Genomic DNA, 14,334 nt, shown 5'->3' with positions numbered 1-14,334 from the left:
AAACACAATGTTTTTTTACCTATTTATTACTTTTAAGAAAGAAAAAGTGGAAAATAAGTAGGGTCAAACGGACCTTAACAGCATCCACAATGGAGCACTCCAACTTTGAGTACTTAAATGGGTCCCACATGGACACATCACTAATTTATTATTTTTTAATAATAGTACCTAATAGGTACTCAACCCCTCCAATGAAGCACTTCTTAAAAAGTTCTAAAATGAGTCTCATCAATAACCTCACATCATTACAATAACTTTTTATTTTTAATTATCTATTTTATAATATAAATTGATTGAATGATAAAATTACAAAATTAGTATGTACTATTTTTTTTTTATAATTCGAAAAAATAATTAAAATTTGAAATTTAATTTAAAATAATATTGCCAAATTTTAATAATTACACAATTAAAAAATAATTTAAAATAACATTACATAATTTCAAAAATTGTGCTTTTGTGATGTACCAAAAAAAATTGTGTTTTTTATAAATATTCATTAATTCAAATTGAATATATAAAATAAAGTGGATCCCATGAAAAGAATATTTTAATGAAAAATAAGATGGGTCCAAGAGGAGAGAGTTCTTATTTTAGAAGTGATACCTAATAGGTACTCTCCAATGGTAGTACATAATAAGTATCATAAGCACCTAATAGGTATTACACCATTGAAGATGGTCTTAAGAGCATCATTATCCAGTAACTCAATATTGATTCTTTAAATGTGTCTCACTTATTCTTTTATATTATTTCACACTTTTCAATTACATAAACAATTCAATTACATTTTCGAAATATCCATACAACTCATTAAAAACTCTAAATTGGATCCCACAAAACCCCACATTATATCTCATATCAGCAGTGAATTTATACATTTTTTTATCAACGAAATTTGATTAATTGAGAGAGAAGTAAAGGACAAAGAAAGTTATGACAATGCTAAAGTGAAAATGATAAGTGGGGAAGGAGACTTATTAGAATAAAAAGAATTCAAGAAAAACATTAAATTTTAAATTACATTGTTACCCCTCACTTCAACTCATTTTTAAAAGTTCTTTTAAAGGTTTTTTTTCTTCCAATTTACCCCATCAACCAATGAGAACAAGCCATATGTAAATCTACATATACAAATTTTAAAGTTTGTTACAAATTAATTGTGGGTAATACATCCAAATTCACTTATATAGTTTGTTCTTATTGGTTCATGGATTAATGCCCTCAAATTATGAAGGAATAGAGTAGACCTCACTTTTTTAAATGATGTAGCTTATGACTTATGAGTACTGAGTAGCCCCCTTCCGATCAATACTTATAAAATTCACCAATCGTTAGTTGATTTGGTGGTGATTGGCGCTGAACTTGGTATGGATGACCATTTGATGTCAAAACTGACTCATAACCAGATTAATCTGGTGGTGAAAGGGAAAAAAAACTCATAAATTAAAATTCCAAAAATTTTAGTTTCAACTTAAAAAAATTATTCAATTTTATAAATTATTAAAATTTAAACAATTAAGCTGTTTGGATAATTTTACATCACAATATTATATATCATGTCATTTAAAATGTGTCACATCGTCACTTTTAAGTAAAAAAACTGAGGGAAAGAATAAAACCGTGTAATTTTAAAATAGAAGGACCAATTCCATACTTAAGTGAAAATAAAGAGAAGCCAAAAATACATTTAAATCCATCATTTTTAACCTTGATTGATTATACTCGTGTGTCACTTCCAAAAAGACAATAACTTTTCCCTTTTTTATTTCGGTTGTTATTCATCCTAGTATTGAGTTACTTTTTGATAGATTTAAGAAGAGTTTGTTCCTATATAGTCGTGTCCTAATTATGTGTTTTGTTTTCCTTTAATTTTATTATAAAAAAAATAATTTATCATGTTGGAAATAATTGTAATATATAAAGGCCAAGTACATCATCTTGTAGACTTTTAAGTTAGATGATGTCGAGGTGTATTAAGTGTGAATTAAGTCTCATATTTGTTAGAAGAGCTGAGGTTTAACATTTTAAAATTGAGAGAACCCATAAACCTAATGCCTTAAGGTTTTGGTGAAGATGTGATGTCGATTCAGTGAAACTCCTCTCTCATGACCCAAGAGTGGTATCAGAACTCCATTGAGAGAACAATAAGAGCAACTATAACACTTTTTTTAAGCTTTAATAGCACTATTATAGCACTTTTAAAGTGTTATTGTATGACCTATACTAAAGTGCAATAATATTCCTTTTCAGAACCCTTTGGGAAACACACTTTAACAGCGCTTTGCAGAAAAGTGCTATCATAGGTGCCATAGATGCCAGTTTCAATAGCTCCCGTGTCCAAAAGAGCTATCGTATGCTGTATCTTTAATAGGTCTTTATCACAAAAGCGCTATTATATGGCTTTTTTTTACAACCTTCAATTTATTTATTTTTCTCCAACAAGTCTGTTTCAATATAAAAAAAAAAGTCTGTTTCAATATTTTTTATACAACCTTAGAACTTAAATTGTATGTTTTCAATAAGTGACCTGAAGCTTAATTTAAAACTTAAAACATAGTAGCAAATAATATCAAGTATTTTATAGAGAATATATAACAAGTTATTTTCCAAGACAAATCTGAATTTGACAATACAAGAACAAACATCACTGCAAATTAAAAGTGACAATATAACTAAGTGTATGTTTGGTTTCAATTCTGGAGCATCCAGAATTGATTCTGGACGTGTAGAATTGATTCTGACTTGTTTGATTTCTCAAAAGTAGAATTGATTCTGCCTCCAGAATTGATTCTACTTGAAGCTAGAAATCGTAGCTTCTGATTCTAGAATTGATTTTTACACTCAAATTTTTTGTTCAACTCACTTTTTCATGAATATATCCAAACATAAACCACTTCAGCTTAAAATCAATTTTGGCCAGAATCAATTTTACAGAATCAATTCTGCCAAAATCAATTCTCTCCGCCGCAGAACCAAACACACGCTAAGTCATTGGGCTCAAGTGGTTAATGAGTTTCACCAAAAAATGACGGATTTCGGGAGAACCCGGGTTCGATTCTGGGTGAAACAATTTTTTTGCTAGATTTTACTTATCTCGCGGCCAAACTTTGGACTACTAGGTCTCCTTTCCCTTAGGAACAAGAGGGTTATAAACCAAAAAAGAAAGTAACAATCTGGAGAGGAAAAAAAAAACAAAACTAGTAGAAACTCACTGCAAATTAAAAGTGACAAACATCACTACTTGGCCACTAACAAAGTATCATAAGAAAAAACTCTTCAAACTCAAACACAAAGCTCTACAAATCTTTTATATGTATCTCTGCTCCTCTTCATTCCGCTTATATGTTATGCTCTGCTGTCACCAGTAACACAAATGGACTGATCTACCCCTGAAGAATACATATTGAAGTTATGTCATCAAATTAAAGCAGGATTTTTAAAATGGTGTATCAATTTTTTTTATCACAGTCAAAGCCATCATTTACCACAACAGGCAGAGCCTTTTTATTAAATACATCAACGCTCAAATTTGAAAAGAAGGGTAAAAAAACAAATTGAAATGGCAAAGTAGCATACCTTTACCTCTCTCCGGATACTCAACTTTTTGTCCATCTAATTTAATGCATATGGTAAACAAAATGGGAATTTAAAATTAGCAAATGTAGTACAAGAATATATAATCACATATAATGATGCAATATAAAACTTAACAAGAAAAAGGAAGAGAATAGAAAACACACTGACTAGGTTGCTGCTCCGGCTTACTGACTACCTTAGCTTGACCTCACCACTAAACAACATGCTTGGACCAACCTTATTTGGGTTTGTTGTCCCAGTTCTTGTGCGACTGAAAAGGCATGGAAAAAAAGGAACAAAAAAGCATGAAAAAAGCTTTGCATTATTTCATATTTAAAATATTCTTTGGACTGTATTCTATAATTTCTCTTGCTCTAAGAACCATAAGCTATGTTTAGAGGTCAAAATCTTCAATCTTAATAATGGTTCAGTTTACCATTCAATCACAGAATAGTGCTTTACCATTCAATCAGTTTAATGCAAATGCAGACTGTAATCCTTTACAGTAGTGATAAATTGAAAGAGTTGCTCAAGAAACATACATGAAAAAATAGTTGTGATAAATCAAAATCAAGATTCATAAACTATGTAGTATGATCGGACGACAACGTGACTGCAAGTATACAGTCGTGTCGTGTAGTTTTAAAAGATATCGAACCCAAAGGACCAATAATCGACCTACCGTATTCTAGTGTTGCTTTGTAAATCTAAGGCTAATGATTTAAAGGGTTTTGATTAATTGAATAATTAAAATAAGAGAAATAAATATTTTTTTAGATATTTTTTTATATGTAAATAAAATATTGCTAGGACGTGCTATTAGTTGCTTCAGAGGGTTCAATGCTTAATTCGCGCTAGACAAACTGTTAAATTTTCGAAACTATATTGATTTAAAAATACCAATCTCAGCTCTCGCAAATCTTGACTAGTATTATAAATTATAAAGGTGGTGCTTAACTCTCGTCCTCACACCCGCTAATAAAATACTCTTTGAAAAACAATATAATTTAATTAACTCTAATCCCAACTCTCGTTGCGAATTAGATTTAATGTTCAGTTTTTACTATCTAGTAGAAATCTCACGCTCTCGCTCTATTGATTTTTACTTTAATTAATTCTCACTCTCGTGACGAATTATAGTCAACGTTTAATTAAAAACTGCTTAAGAAAATAAAATAGTTGCCAGTTTTCAAGAATTATATTTGATTTAAAAACACTAATCTCAGCTCTCGCAAATCTTGACTAGCGTTATACTTAGATAAAATAAATGCTCAGCTCTCACGCGCTCACTTACCTATATAAGTACCTTTGAAAACCAATATAAAACTCATTAATCCTAAATAGCTCTCGCGGACTTTAGAACTAACGGTCAGTTTTAACTATCCGACCCTAAACCTCAACTCTCGTCAATGTTGGTTTATTGCATTTAAAACAATCCTCACTCTCGTGACGAATTATTTGAAAACGTAATTATTTAAAACTGGTGGTTGAAAACTATTAAGCACGAATTAACTACCGAACCCCTATTAGCTACTAACTACACATCCTAGCAACGCTAAATTTAGCTAGACATAACTAAAAATAAAGACATAAAATAAATAAATAAAAATAAAGACATTAAATAAAAACGGAAAAATAAAATAAATAAAATAAACATAAAAATAAAGAAAATAAAATAAAATAAAGAACCTGAATTAATAAAAGAAATCTTGAGTACGAACTCCGACAGCGTAACAACAGGAAATAAAAAAAACTTATTAAATTCTCAACGGAGAATAAAATAATACTAAACTCTCAACTTTAGAGAAGAAAACCTTGTGGTACTAAGCCTAGTTCTCAATTCTCCAAGTCAAGTGTTATGTTTTTGAGTGAAGAGAACTAGCCTATTTATACTAAAATACAAGAGGAGGGGAACGAATTCTGGCCGATGTGGGACTTAGTGAAAATATCGCGTGGCCGTTTGATCACATGGATGGCCATGATGAAAAGGAAGTGGCGAGGGCCACTAGGGAGAAGCTGGCGGGCGCCATTATTGGCTAGTTGGCGGGCGCCATCTTGGCTTGGCTGGCGAGCATTTTGTGGGCTGCACATGTGTGGCCCAATTGGCTGCACATGTGTGGCCTTTTTGTCCATTTTTGCTCCTTTTCGGTCTGTTTTCGCTCCTTTCTTCAACTCGTACACTTTTTATCTATTTATTTAAAATACGAGAAATAAGTAACTATTTATATAATAAAACTTCGGAATCGAAATAAAAACATATAAAATATAATAGTAAATTAACTAAATAAATAGCATATTTTTAGGTGTATCAAACTCCCCTAAACTTGAACCATTGCTTGTCCTCAAGCAATTTAGCTTGCATATAGAAAACATTTGAAATGCGAAGCAACTCACACACACAGACTTAGAGAAAAATAACATCACAAGTACTCATACGTGGTCAGAAATTCAAATCGGCTAAGATTAATTAGTTAGGTTCTTTATACAATCAAGAAGGGTATTTCAACGACACACAAAGTTCTCCCTCTTATACATATCGAATTTGGATCATGTCGTTGTACTAAAATCTAAATCTTTTCCTTTGTTTCATCCTTTTTCATTCTAGACAGTCACATTAAGACCCTTTATCTATGTCACACACATGGTAAGAAAGCCGGTTAGCGTCTTTGTTCATCTTTTTCAACTCGCAATTAGCTTGATGATACAAATTTTGATGATACAAATTTTTGTATTAGCAATCATATAAATATTTTTTCCAAGGTTTAACCGTATTACCACAGTATGACCTAATATATTTTTTTCTTTAAGGTTTAACCGTATTACCACAGTATGACCTTAAGAATTTGCTTAGATGATTCGCTTATATTCATCGACAAACCTACTTAATGTGTGACTTTATAGATGGTGTCCGACTGGATAGATAAACTACTAAAGGATTCCACAAATTTAAATCAATAGATTTTGGCACAATGGCTATTCAAATTGATATCTATACTAGGGAGAATTTAAATCAATAGATTTTGGCACAATGGCTATTCAAATTGATATCTATACTAGGGAGACTTCTGGGTGTTGGAAAAATACCGATTTTGTTGTAAAATTCCCTAATTTCCTTAACTTAGCCTCTCCTCTTTTCTTAACCCATATACTTTCTAAGTGAGCTATTATCCTAAGTCTTTGAAAAAAAAATTTAATTTGGCTCAAGAAAAGGAAAAATTTAGAAAAACCAAAGAATATACTATAAATTCAATTTTTTTTTATTATGCGAAAGGAAATAAAAATTCAAATAACTAAAAATTAAAAGTAAATAGAGATAGTAGAATACTCCCCTAAACTTAAATCCAACAGTGTCCTCACTGTTGCGACTCAAGAGTAGCTTTGGAGCTTAAAACCTGTGGTAGATCATGGGGGAGGCTGTTGATAATTTTGGAAATTGTTGAACTGAAGCCTCAAACCGCCTAGCTCTTGTATGACATTGTCGAGCTGTTGTTGACGGTGCTCTTCTGAGCTCTCCCATCTATGATAATAGCCCTGCATCTCGTTTTGGTTTTGAAGAATTTGGTTTTGCTGGGCTTGCATGAATGTCATTTGTTCCATCATCTCCTCTTGTTGTTGGTGCATGGCATAAAATAATCCATCGCGCTCTTGACTTAATTCATTTTGGGCGCGTATCTCATGGAGTACATCATCGATAGTGCTTTGCCTTGATGAGGAGGAACTACCTGCAAAAGTGTTAGAAAAATGTGTAGTGTGTGCAGGTGGAACAATGCTTGCGCCCCCACCAGCAGCAACATTTGGAGAAATGTGCGTGGGAGCTGTATTAGTCGTAGAATTATTAGTATAGCAAAGATTTCTCGGGTCACGTACATCCGTTAGCCATTGGTTAGGAATGGTGATATTATTAAAAACACGATTTTGAATCATTAAGTCATATCTACCATCTTCTCTTAACCTTACTAGGTTCATACTCCTTACCATATCTTCATCGATTAACCGAGGTGGAGTATGTTCTAAATTTTCTAATCGCGGTCCTAGTCCTATGGCTTTAGCTATGGTCGTGATTAGCCCTCCAAAAATTATTGCTCCGCCCCGACTTGTGTTAACTTGTGAAAGCATATGTGAAAATAAAAACGGGACGGTGTTAATATTCATGTTTCTAATTGCAGCAAACATGTAAAACATTTCTTTGGAGTTGACTTTGTTAAAAGATGCTCGGCCAAAGATGGTATGTGCCAATAAGTGGCAAAGATAGCGTAAGGCCGGATTATGGATGGATGAGGCCTTATTTCCTTCATGACTATTAATTTGTTTCCCGGTGATAGTCATCCAAAAGTGGCTAAAATTATTTTGCCACTCTTCATTATCATGAACTTCACATGTGTTACACTTGGTCCATGGGGGAAACGCAAAATGTCAGCCATATCATTGAAAGAAAATTCATACTCAGTATTAAACATTCGAAAATAGACAGCGCCATGCGAACTCCTAGTTTCACGAACAGTGTTAACGATTAAAGAGCTTAGGAATTCTAGCGTTAGTTGAGTATAAACAGGATTTTGTTGAGATAGGAAATGTCGAAGATTTAGATTATCAAGCAAATAATTTACGCTATCTAACAATCCTAATTTTCTTAAGAGAGAATTGTCGGCATACCTTGTAGCTTGTATTTCCCTTCTTTGCAAATCCTCGTAAATTTGAGATTGATTTGAACTTCTTCTAAAAACTAACTCATAAACCATTTTGTGATTTGGAAATAGATAGAGAATTTATGCTTTAGAAAGAATATTGTAGAAATGGTGAGTTTAGTTTGTGTTGAAAGACATGTATTTATAACTTGAAAAAGAATCTCCTTATGAAACACAAGGTCCTACCAATTTATTGTCATTGATTGTTTTGAAAGGTGGAAAGGAAATTGTGTAAGGGAATCAAAATTTGCATGCCATGAACTTCCAAAAACATTTTCCCTATGGAATCTATAGCATGGTCACGCCATGCTTCTTGTAAGAGTGTGGGAAAATGCATTTTGTTTGCTTTGAAAAAGGCTTTTTGACCAAAGACTACTCTTTTGATTGAATGCACATTTGACCAAATAAATAAACATTTATAAGTGCATAATACTAATCGACTAATAGACGTTTACGAAAATAATTGAAAATTACTAAAAATAATTTCGTAATAATGACTAAAATAAATACTTAATAAAATAGTTAATAATGCATTGAGAATGAAAAATGAAATGTTTGAAATGAAAATATGCTGAAATAAAATATCACACTAAAGCAGTAAAATAGATAGTCTTCTCCTCCCCAGCCTTATTAAAAGTAGTGTTCTCAATGATTGGTCGGAGAAAAAAAAAACGTAGTAAAAATATAATGCGATCACTAGCCACGTAGAGCTTTTAGAGCGTCATGTATGGAAGCAAATTCTTTGGCGCATCTGTCGAACTGCCCAATAGTCAGGTCCAAGAAAGTGTTGAGATCCGATCGTAGCGTAGCAACTGTGGCATTGATTTCGGCTATAGCAGCTGTATGATCAACCGGGGCAGGTGGTTGGTTGGTGGATTCAGCAGGGTGGGTGGGGGATAACGGTCCGGGTGTATAGTAAAATGGTGGAGTTTGGGGGTCATTTTCATCTTCATCTTCCAAATCATATAGCCAATTGGCTTTGTTGTAAACGCTAGTTTTTTCCATATTTGGAAGAGTAAAATGGTAAACTGGTTTATTGTTGATGACTAGTGTATAAGGGGTAGGTCCCAAGTTATGTATAAGGCCACGATTGAAACAAAAGTTTATGTTGAGGTAGCGGAATCCACTTGCTAGTGGTGTACCATAAGGTATGAGTTGGCCTAAAGAGTCATCAAGGCCAATGACTCTAGCTAAAAAGGTAACAAAACCACCAATGCAGATGCGGCGGTTTGGTGTTTCAATAAGCTTTTGAAGGTTGGCTAGAACAAATGGCGCAAGGTTCACCGGGCGACCTTGGAAAGCACAGAACATTATGAATAGTTCATCCTTAGAAACAATAGTGTCATTCTCTTGCTTTCCAAAGATTGTATGAGCTAAAATCATGTGAAAGTAGCGTATGGCGGGGTTATGGATCTTTTGGTTGGTTCGGTCAGCCGGGTCAGAGTTGGGTTCTCCAGAAATACTTCCCCAAAAATTACACAATTCGTATTCCATGAATCCATCTTCTTGGGTTTTTACTACAGCGTCTAGGCCATTGGGTACCTTCATAAATTCAGCAATGCTACGGTGGGTGTAGGTATAGTCAGCACCAAAAAGTCTAAACTTAGTTTGACCTCGATGGATGGAAAATCCACGGTTGGGGGAGTTTTTGAAAGAGCTTAAGAATTCGATGGTTAAATTACGGTAAGTGGGGAGGGTCGAAAGGTTCAAGGCGTCCCACCCCAACTGGTTGATCATAAAATTGACACTCTCAGCGATACCCAAAGAAATCATTGTGCTTTGGTGAGGGAAATTCTGGAACGACATCTCTCTTTCGAACAGGTCCTCGAAACGTTGTCGCTGGATTTCACTCTCGATACGAACGATTTGGTTATCGCAATACGCCATTTTAAAATTTTTAGATCTGAATTTTGCATAGGTAGTCATACGGGTTAGTGATAAATTAAAGAAAAATATAGCAATAATAATAAGGAAAACGATAAAAGTTGTGTGTTGCCTCCCACGTAGCACTTTTGTTTAACGTCGTTGGCTCGACTTATTAGAAGTGTAAGCTCTAAGGGTGTTTTGAAATTAAATCTCCGATTAAACTCCTAAATTTCGGTTTCCATCGCCACTTATCAACCCATCTTCCATACCCTTCACTCTTTATTTTCTTTTTCCTATAGGGAGATTCAGAGATCTGAACGTGTGGTGGTGGTTCTGGATCAATTTTTATTATTAGTTTTTCGGGATTAGGTTTAATTTCTTCATTACCCACCTCAAAGTCTACTCTCCCTTTTTCAACACTAATAATTTCCCTCTTGTCCTCTAAATTTCTCTTTTTATACGGGTTTTCATGCAAAGGGGCATTAGTGTTTATGTTTTTCAGCTCTTCTACATCCCTTTTAGATTGGGATTCTACCTTGGCTTCCACAAGCCTTTGGGTGAAAGGGGTCGGTGGATTGTAAGGGGGAGGGAGAATGTAAGATGCTTCCTTCTCTACCTCTTTGACAACCTCCTCTTTAGGTGGTGTCGGTTGAACTTTCGCAATCTCTACTCTTTTCTGATTAGATTTCTCATTGATTACATTATCACTCTCTTTAAGATTTTCAATTTGAATTTCATTAGTTGTTATGACGTCTACATGACTCTTAGTGAACGATCCTAGAGATGCTTGTGCAAGCAATTTGACTTCTTTATTTATGCGAGTTTGTGCTTCCGCAAACTCTAGCCTAAAGAGTGTTTGAGTCTTAATGAAATCCTCCATTAATATTTCGAGATTGGATTTATAGTGATTTTGTGGTTCCTCATAATATTGGGGGTGGTGGTCGTAGAGGAAATACGAGTAATCCATTTAAAATTTAAAATAAAAGTGCCTTAGTCTCTACGGTGCAACATTGGAGTTACGATATCGACTAAATTGGTCCCCGACAACGGTGCCAAAAACTTGATCGGACGACAACGTGACTGCAAGTATACAGTCGTGTCGTGTAGTTTTAAAAGATATCGAACCCAAAGGACCAATAATCGACCTACCGTATTCTAGTGTTGCTTTGTAAATCTAAGGCTAATGATTTAAAGGGTTTTGATTAATTGAATAATTAAAATAAGAGAAATAAATATTTTTTTAGATATTTTTTTATATGTAAATAAAATATTGCTAGGACGTGCTATTAGTTGCTTCAGAGGGTTCAATGCTTAATTCGCGCTAGACAAACTGTTAAATTTTCGAAACTATATTGATTTAAAAATACCAATCTCAGCTCTCGCAAATCTTGACTAGTATTATAAATTATAAAGGTGGTGCTTAACTCTCGTCCTCACACCCGCTAATAAAATACTCTTTGAAAAACAATATAATTTAATTAACTCTAATCCCAACTCTCGTTGCGAATTAGATTTAATGTTTAGTTTTTACTATCTAGTAGAAATCTCACGCTCTCGCTCTATTGATTTTTACTTTAATTAATTCTCACTCTCGTGACGAATTATAGTCAACGTTTAATTAAAAACTGCTTAAGAAAATAAAATAGTTGCCAGTTTTCAAGAATTATATTTGATTTAAAAACACTAATCTCAGCTCTCGCAAATCTTGACTAGCGTTATACTTAGATAAAATAAATGCTAAGCTCTCACGCGCTCACTTACCTATATAAGTACCTTTGAAAACCAATATAAAACTCATTAATCCTAAATAGCTCTCGCGGACTTTAGAACTAACGGTCAGTTTTAACTATCCGACCCTAAACCTCAACTCTCGTCAATGTTGGTTTATTGCATTTAAAACAATCCTCACTCTCGTGACGAATTATTTGAAAACGTAATTATTTAAAACTGGTGATTGAAAACTATTAAGCACGAATTAACTACCGAACCCCTATTAGCTACTAACTACACATCCTAGCAACGCTAAATTTAGCTAGACATAACTAAAAATAAAGACGTAAAATAAATAAATAAAAATAAAGACATTAAATAAAAACGGAAAAATAAAATAAATAAAATAAACATAAAAATAAAGAAAAGAAAATAAAATAAAGAACCTGAATTAATAAAAGAAATCTTGAGTACGAACTCCGACAGCGTAACAGCAGGAAATAAAAAAAACTTATTAAATTCTCAACGGAGAATAAAATAATACTAAACTCTCAACTTTAGAGAAGAAAACCTTGTGGTACTAAGCCTAGTTCTCAATTCTCCAAGTCAAGTGTTATGTTTTTGAGTGAAGAGAACTAGCCTATTTATACTAAAATACAAGAGGAGGGGAACGAATTCTGGCCGATGTGGGACTTAGTGAAAATATCGCGTGGCCGTTTGATCACATGGATGGCCATGATGAAAAGGAAGTGGCGAGGGCCACTAGGGAGAAGCTGGCGGGCGCCATTATTGGCCAGTTGGCGGGCGCCATCTTGGCTTGGCTGACGAGCATTTTGTGGGCTGCACATGTGTGGCCCAATTGGCTGCACATGTGTGGCCTTTTTGTCCATTTTTGCTCCTTTTCGGTCCGTTTTCGCTCCTTTCTTCAACTCGTACACTTTTTATCTGTTTATTTAAAATACGAGAAATAAGTAACTATTTATATAATAAAACTTCGGAATCGAAATAAAAACATATAAAATATAATAGTAAATTAACTAAATAAATAGCATATTTTTAGGTGTAACATAGGACATGGCAACAATGCTTAAGGAACTCCTTACAGTACCTTACCTAAATCAAAATGAGCAGAACGAATGTGAAGTGTATTTCCTCCACTTTTTGATCACACAGCAGAATGTATTTCCCCCAAAAAACTGCTTACCATCACTGGGATCAACACCATAAGCTTTCAAATTACACATCCTACAGAAACAAAGTTAACCATCGGATCATGTTCTAAATCCACTACCAAAGAATAAACAACTTAGTCTTAAAAATTAAAGAAGAGAAAAATTATGATAAGCAATGGTTAGATGATACCTCTCAATCATCTTTAATTTCTCATCAACAACCTTCATTTTGTCATTCCTGATGTTGGTGTTTTGATTGGCTACATTTTTGCAAAAGTCAACCAGTCAGATGCTGGACTGAGGTGCTGTAGCATCATAGTACAGCATACTGATGCTCTGTTTTCGTGCAGAATTTTTATTTCAAATCTCAGTCAAGATTTGCTTCAATTATATATTCAAGCACGTGCGCCTGGGCAAAACGAGTCTTGCTCAGCAAGTTTTATTGAAGTCGGCCGAAGGAATGTTATTTAAAACAAAAATATAATTATATTATATTTTTGCGTTTTTTTTTTTTGTTTGGTAACACATGAAACAAACAAATTATATTTTTGAAATTAATATAGGGTTGGGCCGCAATTCCTACAGCTGTATATGTCTGAAGACCTAACTTGGACATCAAGACAATTGAAGACTATAAATATGTGAAGCCTCAAGCTATTCTATTCATGGATTCTAAACCGTGTATTTTACAAAGCGTGAGTTTTTAAGGTTTAGAGTTTGTGTCTTGTGTGAGCCTTTCTTGTGTCGATTTGATGCAAGTTTAGGACTGGGTTTGGGTTGTTTATTGTAAGCTACTCCTAAGCTTTGAAGCACGGAGTTAGTGTGTGATTCACTCATAAGCTTTTAAGCAAGAGTGTGGTCTAGTTTCTAGGAGAGTGTCTCCATCGTGATTATTATTATTGACAGCAACATAGTACGTGTTGTTAGAGAGAATTTGGGACGGGGTCTCATTATCTAAGAGGTTCTTAGGTAGGATTGCACGGGTAGTGTCTAGGTGATAAGTCAAGTACCGGGTGTTGGTCGAGGGCTTTGAACTAGAGCTATTATAGTGGATTCATTCATGGATTGGTATCCCCCAGAGTAGGTGACGTTGCACTGAACTGGGTTAACAACTATCTGTGTTATTTATTATTCTGCAATTTATTTATTTATTTTCTGTGTTCTGCGACTGTCTTGCTGCAACATATGATATAGCATCTTGTGCAGCATTGTGTTTACTGCGTGCCAGATTTCACCTGATCTAGCTTAAGATCAAGAAGGGACCATACCTCAATTAATCTGACTCTGCCATGACAAAAACCACAACATCTAGATTGCAATTT

The 14,334-nt window shown here is 33.9% G+C and overlaps 1 long non-coding RNA gene across 2 annotated transcripts; it reads right to left on the bottom strand.

Annotated features, from left to right (window-relative positions):
* Positions 1-2,974: 2,974 nt before the first annotated feature.
* Positions 2,975-12,437, bottom strand: LOC123895259. Of its 2 annotated transcripts, none has more exons than XR_006804160.1 (4): positions 12,287-12,437; positions 3,744-3,850; positions 3,580-3,615; positions 2,975-3,392 (listed from the first exon to the last, which is right to left on the bottom strand). It is a non-coding gene; the product is annotated as an uncharacterized LOC123895259 (long non-coding RNA). The 2 variants fall into 2 exon arrangements; XR_006804149.1 differs by lacking the exon at positions 12,287-12,437 and adding an exon at positions 5,269-5,397.
* Positions 12,438-14,334: the final 1,897 nt, after the last annotated feature.

Source organism: Trifolium pratense, linkage group LG1 (genome assembly GCF_020283565.1).
Source record: "Trifolium pratense cultivar HEN17-A07 linkage group LG1, ARS_RC_1.1, whole genome shotgun sequence".
NCBI classification, from domain to species: Eukaryota; Viridiplantae; Streptophyta; class Magnoliopsida; order Fabales; family Fabaceae; genus Trifolium; species Trifolium pratense.
Note: the sequence above shows the minus strand (reverse complement) of the source record. Positions and strands in the feature narration are given on the sequence as shown.